Source organism: Apium graveolens, chromosome 5 (assembly GCF_009905375.1).
Source record: "Apium graveolens cultivar Ventura chromosome 5, ASM990537v1, whole genome shotgun sequence".
Lineage (NCBI taxonomy): Eukaryota > Viridiplantae > Streptophyta > Magnoliopsida > Apiales > Apiaceae > Apium > Apium graveolens.
The window spans coordinates 100,392,976-100,402,985 of record NC_133651.1 but is presented as its reverse complement, the minus strand read 5'-3'; the positions used below and the strand labels follow the sequence as shown (position 1 = coordinate 100,402,985).

At 38.9% G+C, this 10,010-nt stretch overlaps 1 non-coding gene across 1 annotated transcript; it reads right to left on the bottom strand.

Moving 5' to 3' along the window:
• Nucleotides 1-2,434: 2,434 nt before the first annotated feature.
• Nucleotides 2,435-2,541, bottom strand: LOC141662825 (small nucleolar RNA R71). Its single transcript, XR_012550924.1, has one exon. It is a non-coding gene; the product is annotated as a small nucleolar RNA R71 (small nucleolar RNA).
• Between the last annotated feature and the right edge of the window lie 7,469 nt (nucleotides 2,542-10,010).

The following is a 10,010-nucleotide window of genomic DNA, read 5'->3' as shown; positions in this document are numbered from 1 at the left end:
ACAACAACAGTATAACGGGTAGAAAACTTGCCTGAGCGACTGGGGGTTACGAATGGCTCGGGACGAGTCTGGTAACCTATAAACAACAAGTAAGTTGGAATTAAACCAAAATCACTTGTAATTCTATACTTTAACTAACTTAGACTCTAACGCTTGTTTTGCGCTCACTGATTCGCTTAAGTCACTCGGGTACCCTCGGCTCCATCATTTTTAATAATTTAACCTTTACGAGTTTTAAAGCGATTCCTTCGCGAGTGACTTACCAACTGCCTAAAACACTTACCATAAATGTTTCATGCATTAATTAACCCTTTTTGGTCTTTAACCTACATTCCAAAGTAAGGCGAGGGAAAAAGTTTTGTTCGTGAAACGCCGTTACTTGAAACGGTCGTTTCCCCTAAACCGTAAATCGGAATCGAACGAACTACATATCAAAACGAAGCTCGTAACATGAGCTATCTAAACATGGCAGTGGTCACAATTTAGCAGGGGGTTCTCGGGTCCTAATGCTATGCACAAAAACAGTCCAAAGAAAATCGGACGTTACGACGGCTATGTTTACGCGATTTCCCATTTTTTAAACTATCCACAATCAACACAAACCATCCTCAAATCCAACACACAACAAACACCCATCCTTATCACATCATAACAATCCCAACCAATTCAATTTTAATCATTCATACATATGCTTAAACCTAACTTTAATCATACTTAAGTTTCTTTAAATCAAAACCACAAAATTACCATCTCATTTCACTACCATACCAAACCTCAAACTCTAATCATAACAATAAGATACCATAACAACCCACTACTCAAAATCACCTTATAATATATATGAACCTAGGGTTTGGAAATGGTATACCTTCCTTGAAGTGGTGGGTGGAGCTAGGAAGCCTTAAGAAGCTTGGAGAAGCCTTAGGAAAGCTTGGATCTTCAAGAAAAACAAGAAAAAGTTCAAGTTAAAAACTTGAAAACACTATTCATTGTCTTCTTCATTGATTAAATGGAGAAGCTAGAGAAAGAATTAATGGCTTAAACTCATGATATAGCCATAACTAAGCATAAAGATGGTTAGGGAATTTTCTTACCAATTAAGGATGCTTGGATCTTGATTTTGGAAATTTTTTTCTTTGAAAAAGGCAAAAAGCCGAGAGCTAATATGAAGAACAATGCCTTGGCTGATTTTTTGATTTTTGATGAAATGATTTGCTAGTTGGTTGGCTTGGTTTTGTTTTTGATTTAGCAAATTACCACCTTGCCCTTGAATTTGTGTGGTCCTAAATCAACCACACCTCCTTCCTTCCATGTCATGCTTATGTCACCCTTATGATGTCATCCTCCCTTCCTTGTCTCCTTTCTATTGGTTGGATGACATCACTCCCATTAATCCCTTTGATTAACTTCCTAATCGTTTGCCTAATGACCGCTGATCTGTTGTACGGTTCGCTTAACTTTCGTTCTCGTTTATCGCTTGAAGGATCATACCCGGGATCTTATTACTTAGGTTCCCTTAACCTTTCTCAATACATTATATTCCTTTTTATGATCCTCTATTATAATCCTTTAATTTTAAATCCTTTTTTTTATCCTGTTACCTTATACTCAATTCTCTCCGTATCTTGTGGATTTCCGGGAAAAACTAAAGTGTTCGGAATTGGGTTCTGACGATATTTACATACATTTATATACTTCATATAGTACTAATAAAATCCCATAAGATCAATAACAGAACCCCTACATAGCGTGGCATGAAAAGTTTTCTCATTCAGCAAAAACACTATTCATAAGGGTTTCAAAAATTCCCAAAAATTGGGGTTATTACATCAGTGGTCATTAGGACTCAGTGATTAAGACGTGTTATTTATTGTTTCCGGTTGTGTTTCAGGTACTTTAGCAAGCGTTTATGCAAACACGTTCTCGTACTCGCAAGAGGACTTTAGATACGGCTGAGGAGACAGACGAAGTTCTTGATATTCCGGAGAAGATAGAATTTGAAGATTCGGATTCAGGAAGTGAGCAGAAAGAGCCAGTAATCATGGGTGATCGTATAGTTCCGGCAGATCCAACTCTTATGGACTTTTCTCAGCCTAAAATTGATGACATTCAGTCTAGCATCATGCACCCGGCTATTGAGGCCAATAACTTCGAAATCAAGCCGGGCAGTATTTAGATGGTGCAAAATTCTATTTCTTTCGGAGGTGCTGTGACTGAAGACCCCAACATGCACATAAGGAATTTTGTCGAGATCTGCAGTACTTTCAAATATAATGGTGTGACTGATGAGGCTATCAAGCTGAGGCTTTTCCCATTCTCACTAAGGGATAAAGCTAAGGTCTGGTTACATTCTGAACCAGCTGGATTTATCACTACTTGGCAAGATCTTGCGCAAAAGTTTCTGGTGAAGTTTTATCCAATGGAGAAGACTGCTGCTATGAAGAGTGCTCTTACTCAGTTTGCGCAACAACCTACAGAATCTATGTGCGAAGCTTGGGAGCGCTACAAGGAGATATTGAGAATGTGTCCACATCATGGAATGCCTGATTGGATGGTGATCACTGGTTTCTATAATGGTTTGGGGGCCCAATCTCGGCCCATGTTCGACGCAACAGCTGGAGGCGCCTTGTGGGCCAAAAGCTATACTGAGGCTTATAATCTTATTGAGACTATGGCTGCAAATAAGCATCAAAACCCAACTCAAAGGATGATCCCTGGGAAGGTAGCATGTGTTTTGGAAGTTGATACAGCTAGAGCTATTGCAGCGCAGCTCCAAGCGCTGTCTATGAAGGTCGATTCTCTAGCCACTTATGGAGTCAATCAGATAGCTATGGTCTGTGAGCTTTGTGCAGGTTCTCATGCTACGGATCAGTGTTCTCTTGTTAATGAATCTGTTCAGTATGTGAACAATTATCAGCGACCACAGCAGTCTGTGCCAGCTATGTATCATCCTAATAACAGAAATCATCCAAATTTCAGCTGGAGTAATAATCAAAATGCTATTCAGCAACCATACCAGCAAGGCATAAGTAAACAGTTCAATCCACCTGGATTCCAGCAATCACATCATTATGCTCAAAGGCAATCATATCCTCAACAAGGAGGTGCAGCTCCACCCACTAGTGCTGATTTTGAGGAACTTAAGCTGTTGTGCAAAAGTCAGGCGGTTTCGATCAAGACCTTGGAAAATCAAATCGGTCAAATAGCCAATGCAGTGCTTAATCGTCAACCTGGCATACTTCCCAGTGATACTGAAGTGCCAGGCAGGAAGGAAGCTAAAGAGCAAGTCAAGGCTATTACCTTAAGGTCTGGAAAAGTTGCTGATGCAGAAAAAGCAAAAGAAGGAGAAGCCGAAGCGGGTGATGAAGAAGCTAAGCAAAAGGCGAAAACGGCGGAACCAAGGAAGACTACTGTTGAACACACTCTGCCTGAGGGTAATACAGGGGAGAAACAGCTCTATCCTCCACCACCTTTCCCTAAGAGATTGCAACAACAAAAGCTGGATAAGCAGTTCGGTAAGTTTCTGGAGGTGTTCAAGAAATTTCACATCAACATACCTTTCGCTGAGGCTCTGGAGCAAATGCCTAGTTATGCGAAATTTATGAAGAATATTCTTTTAAGGAAGGTGAAACTGGATGAACTTGAGACCGTTGCTTTAACGGAAGAATGCAGTGCTGTGCTGCAATAAAAGTTACCTCCAAAGCTTAAAGATCCAAGTAGCTTCACTATTCCTTGCACCATTGGAAAGTTGTCTTTTGACAAGTGCCTTTGTGATTTGGGAGCAAGCATCAATCTGATGCCGTTGTCGATCTTCAAAAATTTGAATTTACCTAATCCAAAACCCACCTACATGTCTCTACAATTGGCTGATCGTTCTATTACATACCCACGAGGCATAGTGGAGGATGTGCTAGTAAAGGTGGATAAGCTCTTCTTTCCTGCAGACTTTGTTATTCTGGATTTCGAGGAAGATAAGAAGATTCCCATAATCTTGGGGAGACCTTTCTTGGCTACAGGCCGTACCTTGATAGATGTGCAGAAAGGTGAACTTACTATGAGGGTGCAGGATCAGGATGTGACGTTCAATGTATTCAAAGCAATAAAATTCCCTACAAAAGATGATGAGTGCTTAAAAGTGGATTTGATTGATTCTGCGGTTACTTCAGAACTTGATCGTATGTTAATGTCTGATGCATTAGAGAAGGCCTTAGTAGGGGATTTTGACAGTGATGATGAGGATGGCAATGACCAACTACAATATCTAAATGCTTCTCCTTGGAGGCGAAAGCTAGACATGCCATTTGAATCTCTTGGTACTTCTGACCTTAAAAATGCTGAAGGAAAGCTCAAACCATCTATTGAGGAAGCACCTATCTTGGAGCTTAAACCATTGCCTGAACACTTGAGGTATGCTTTTTTAGGTGATGCATCTACTTTACCTGTTATTATTGCATCTGACCTTTCAGGTAGTGAGGAGGACAAGCTCTTAAGGATCTTGAGAGAATTCAAATCGGCTATCGGATGGACTATAGCATATATCAAAGGGATCAACCCTTCATATTGCATGCATAAAATTCTGCTAGAGGAGGGTAGTAAGCCGACTGTTGAGCAACAACGCAGACTTAATCCTATCATGAAAGAAGTGGTGAAGAAATAAATTCTGAAGTGGCTGGATGCATGAATCATTTATCCTATTTCTGACAGTTCTTGGGTGAGCCCCATGCAATGTGTACCTAAGAAAGGAGGTATTACTGTGGTAGCAAATGAGAAGAACGAGCTCATCCCCACTCGAACAGTCACAGGTTGGAGGGTATGCATGGAATACAGAAAGTTGAACAAGGCCACGAGGAAGGATCACTTCCCTCTCCCATTTATTGATCAGATGCTTGACAGGTTGGCCGGTCATGAGTATTATTGTCTTCTGGATGGTTACTCGGGTTATAATCAGATTTGTATTGCACCAGAGGATCAAGAAAAGACTACCTTCACTTGTCCATTTGGCACATTTGCTTTTTGCAGAGTTTCGTTTGGCTTATGTGGCGCACCGACCACTTTTCAGAGATGTATGATGGCTATATTCTCTGATATGATTGGAAATAATGTCGAGGTGTTCATGGACGACTTCTCCGTCTTTGGACATTCGTATGATGAATGTTTGAATAATCTCCGTGCAGTATTCAAAAGGTGTATGAAAACTAATTTGGTGCTCAATTGGGAAAAATGTCACTTTATGGTGCGTGAAGGCATTATTCTTGGGCATAAGGTCTCTAGCAAGGGTCTCGAGGTGGACAAAGCCAAGGTGGGAGTCATTGAAAATCTTCCACCACCTATTTCTGTGAAAGGAATCCGTAGTTTTCTTGGTCATGCGGGTTTTTATCGGCGTTTCATCAAGGACTTTTTGAAGATATCCATGCCATTGTGCAACTTGCTTTAGAAGGATGTGCTTTTCAAATTTGATGATGAATGCTTGACGGCATTCGAGACTCTCAAGATGAGTTTGATAACTGCACTAGTTATTACAGCACCTGATTGGACAGAGCCTTTTGAGATGATGTGTGATGCGAGTGATTATGATGTGTCATTGAGTGGGTATTGAAGGAGATATGGCAGTTTGAAGTTGCTGTGTTTATTTTGGCCGAGAGCTTCTTCTTGCAAAGTCAACTCTTCTCTTTTTGATTTATGTTATTTGCTTGGTTGATTCTTCTTTTTGTCTTGAAATTTGTTTTAACCTTTTTACCATGGTTAATTTTGTATGGCCCAAAATCACCCAACAAACAAAACTCCTTTGTCATGCTTATGCAAGCAAGCTTGTGTCATGTGATGACATCATCATCCACTACCTTTTTGATTAATCCCTTAATTACTTGGCTAATGACCGCTGATCTGTTATACGGTTCGCTTATCTTTTGTTTTCGTTCGTCGTTTGAGGGATCATATCCGAGATCTTATTACTTGGGTTCCCTTAAACCTTTCTCAATATTTTATATTCCTTTTATGTTCCTCTCTTATAATCCTTGAATTTAAATCCTTTTAATCATGTTACCTTATACTCAATTCTTTCGGTATCTGGTGGATTTTCGGGAAAAATCAAAGTGTTCGAATTTGGATTCTGGCGATCTTTACATACACTTATATACCATATAGAGTACTAATAAGATCTCAGAATAACAATAAAAGAACCCCTACAAAGTGTGGCATGAAAATTTTTCTTATTCAGCATAATCAGCAAAATCACTATTCATAAGGGTTTCAAAAATTCCAAAAATTGGGGTTATTACAGTCTCCCCTCCTTAAAAGGATTCCGTCCCGGAATCGGATAGAAAATGAATATGGATGCTCTCTTAGCATTGCACTTTCTAACTCTCAAGTAAATTTTCCCACATTGTGGTTCTACCATCAAACTCTAACTAGTTTGATAACCCTTCTCCAAAGCACTTGTTCCTTTTCGATCTATAACATTTCCTGGTTGCTCCATATAGGTTACATCTGGTTGCATGTCTATGCGCTCATACGCTCCTATTTATCTGGCATCCGAATTACACTTCCTTAACATTGATACGTGAAACACGTTATGAACTTGCTACATGTTCGGGGTTAGGGCTAGCTCATATGCTAACTTCCCAGTACGTCTTAATACCTCAAAGGGTCCAACAATTCGTGGGCTTAGCTTTCTTTTCTTTCCGAACCTCATCCATCCTTTCCAAGGGAATACCTATAACAGCACTAGGTCCCCTACTTCCTATTTCTTGTCCTTTCATATCAAATCAACATACTTCGTGTGCCCATCTTGGGCTACTACCAGCCGTCCTATAATTAAATCTATTATATCCTTGGTCCTTTGGACCACTGCTGGTCTAAGCATCTTGCGATCTGCAACATCATCATTTCATAAGGGAGATCGACATTGTCTTCCCTCAAGGATCTTATAAGGCGACATCTCGATAATGACATATGATCTATTTTCATAAGAAAACTCAATCCGCATTAAGTGATCATTCTAAATTCATTCAAGTCTATTGCACAGACTCTCATCATAGCTTCTAGCACTATGGCTTTTGCTTCTCAATACCCATTCTTTTCCAGTTTGTAGTCATTACTATCTTCCGTACATTATACTATACTGGTTACACTTTTGCTCGTTAGCGTTCTATAACCTTTTAATAACCACGTCAACCTTAGTATCACGAACGCGTTAGAATCAGAATACCATCGTACTGATACTACTTCCTTTAGCTGCTTCCATCTTCGAAAGCTTGGTCCTTCATATAGAAGTAAAAGAATTTATTGAGAGATCACTATGATCATGAACACTTGTTATATCGCATAGTTAGTACAGAAGGTGGCCAGCCTTTAGTACTTGACAAGCAATTAAACAATAGATGGTATCCTACTAGGCTTCTATCACACAGATAGTCATTCGGCAATACCTCCCCTTCTGGAAGGGTTGTTCTTCTCAGCTTATATGAAATGAAAAGGAGAGAAAAGAACGAACTGAAGAGAATTGTATATATATAAAATATACTGCCACAAAATATCTGGCTTGGAATCTACCTCTGAACTATAGAGGTTTGTCATAGGAGAACAAATCATATACGTATATATATCAACATCAAGTATTATCGCATCGCATTTCACATGCTTAAATATTTTTGCTATTTCGTCCATCATTCTATGGACCCATGCTCTTCCTCGAGCTTATACACAATCACCTTTGAAACTCCCTCGACATCGAAAATCGAATCTGGGATCTCATTCTAGACATCATCGTTACTAGAATTCTATGCTTGCATCGCAACCTTCCTCGTATAGTAATACGACTCTCTATTGATAAGAAGGAATAAATATTCAATAGGTAGACAATCGACTTAATTAGTCTATCAATTATGACTTATATATCACCACGACCCGATTAGCGGTACTCAATCTCAACATCCATTCCAATACAACTCTCACGCTTGTAATCGGCTCATTACTCGCAGAATCATTCCTGCATTACTATGGTCCACCACTGACCTACTGTAGTCATTCATTTTCTATGAAATCTTAATAGCTAACCATACGGAGTCCATACATGTCGTATCGAATTCTTCTAAGGAGGCAACATAATCACCATTCCATGATTCATGAAGAACACTCCTGAACTTGGCGTACATATGACATGAAGCAGATAAAATTGCAGAAGAGTTTCAATCAAAGCAACGATAGCAGGTTAATACCATTCTTAATCATATGCCTTCAATAGAAGACTTAACTCAAAGGTTCATTTAGTCTTTTTGAAACATGGTCCTGGATTATTCTCAAGATAGGACCTTCTAAAATAGATAGCCCACTCACAGTGCTAACATGAATTAAATCTTTACCAACCTACTATTACGGTTGAGTATCGTATAATCATCAGAAGAAATGTCAATCTTTCAAACCATAATACAACCTTCACAGCTTTAACCATCATTACTGTATCCCTCTGGCACGTGTGCTTATAATTTTCCTCTTACACTTAAAGTGTCGGCCACCTCTTTGACCTTTCCTGATAGTAAAATTTCCTTACAATCAATGTCATTTTTTTAACCACCTCCAAATAAATTTTCTACCTCATTTCAATCACTACTTATATGAAAATGCTTTTCTTAAGTCCTAGTGAGAAGAAAAAAAAATCACCATTTTTTTTCCATAAGTCATTGCCTTAGTCATTAGATGTGAACATTGCCACGACTGACTCTCAATTATACTTGGAACATCTTTTATCTTAGGCCCTAATGGCCCTGAACAATTTCAACCTTTACTGGTTCGATCCATACTTTCTCGTGGTTTAACACGTGCCCCACTTGGCATCATTATAATTACGTCATATTTCCTTTATCAACATTTTTACTCTTGAGAATTTTGAATATTACCTTTCTCCTTGTAAAACCTCTAAGGCTATCCTTGAATCGTTTCTCCTGTATTCCCTAGATACAGGGCATATCGAAATACCCTTTACTAATACTAGAACCATTGTCTATATGTTTCTAAAAAATTTCCCCACTGATACTTAAAGGTTGTTATTACCTTAATCCTTTCCAATTCATACTTTCAAAACTCATACTATCCCTATTAAGGGTGAAATGCCAACCTTTATGCATTACCCTAGGATTCATTTTAAGTTACCGATGTTCTATCTTTAATGCCACCTTTAAAAAGGTACATGCATCCTTTCATGGATAAATTAAGTCATATATCCCTGATAAGGGTGTCTTATTCAATCATTCCCACCTCGATAGTATATGCCTAATTTCACAATAACATCTGTATTCAAAATGAGGTCAATTAATATGGCCTCCAAAAGATAACTACGGTTATCTACTTTTCTTGCTTGATTTGGTAACGATAACAAGGATGTTCTGGAAGATATTGGTCGTGTTCAACATGAACTTCTTCTTAATAATTCCGTATTTACTTTTGTTGTTTATCTCAACAGTCATCTCAATGTTGGGATATCTCTCATACCCGGCATCTCCCTTCCTGGGTATCAAGCCACCGGTCTTACACTTCACATTCTTGAAGGCCACTTCCTTCATCCAATTTTCCTAATTTCTTACTTCCTTGTCTCCTCAGTCTATCCGCGTCTCAATATTTATCCTTCGAACTATCTCAAGGTTTCCTCAAATCCTCCCAACTTACAGGGGATAAAATATATGTATCTCTTATGCCTTCAACCATCAATTTAACTCATGGTGAATCACCCTCATCCTGACGATTACATACTTTTCTATTTCTATTGCTACGAGTCTTTAGGGTTTCCTCATACCCAACTTCCTTATCATTCCTCAAACTCTATTGCCTTTATATTCCTTTCCACTTCAGTTTCTTTTTATTTTCCTTTCTCCTATCATTATTTCATGAACCAACACAACATAAGCATTGATTTCGAACATCCCGTCATTCTGGATTCGTGTCCTCAGAACGAATCTTGACAACTTTTACAACTTAGATTTATAATTCATCATACTCGTCCGCCTTTGTTCTGGCTC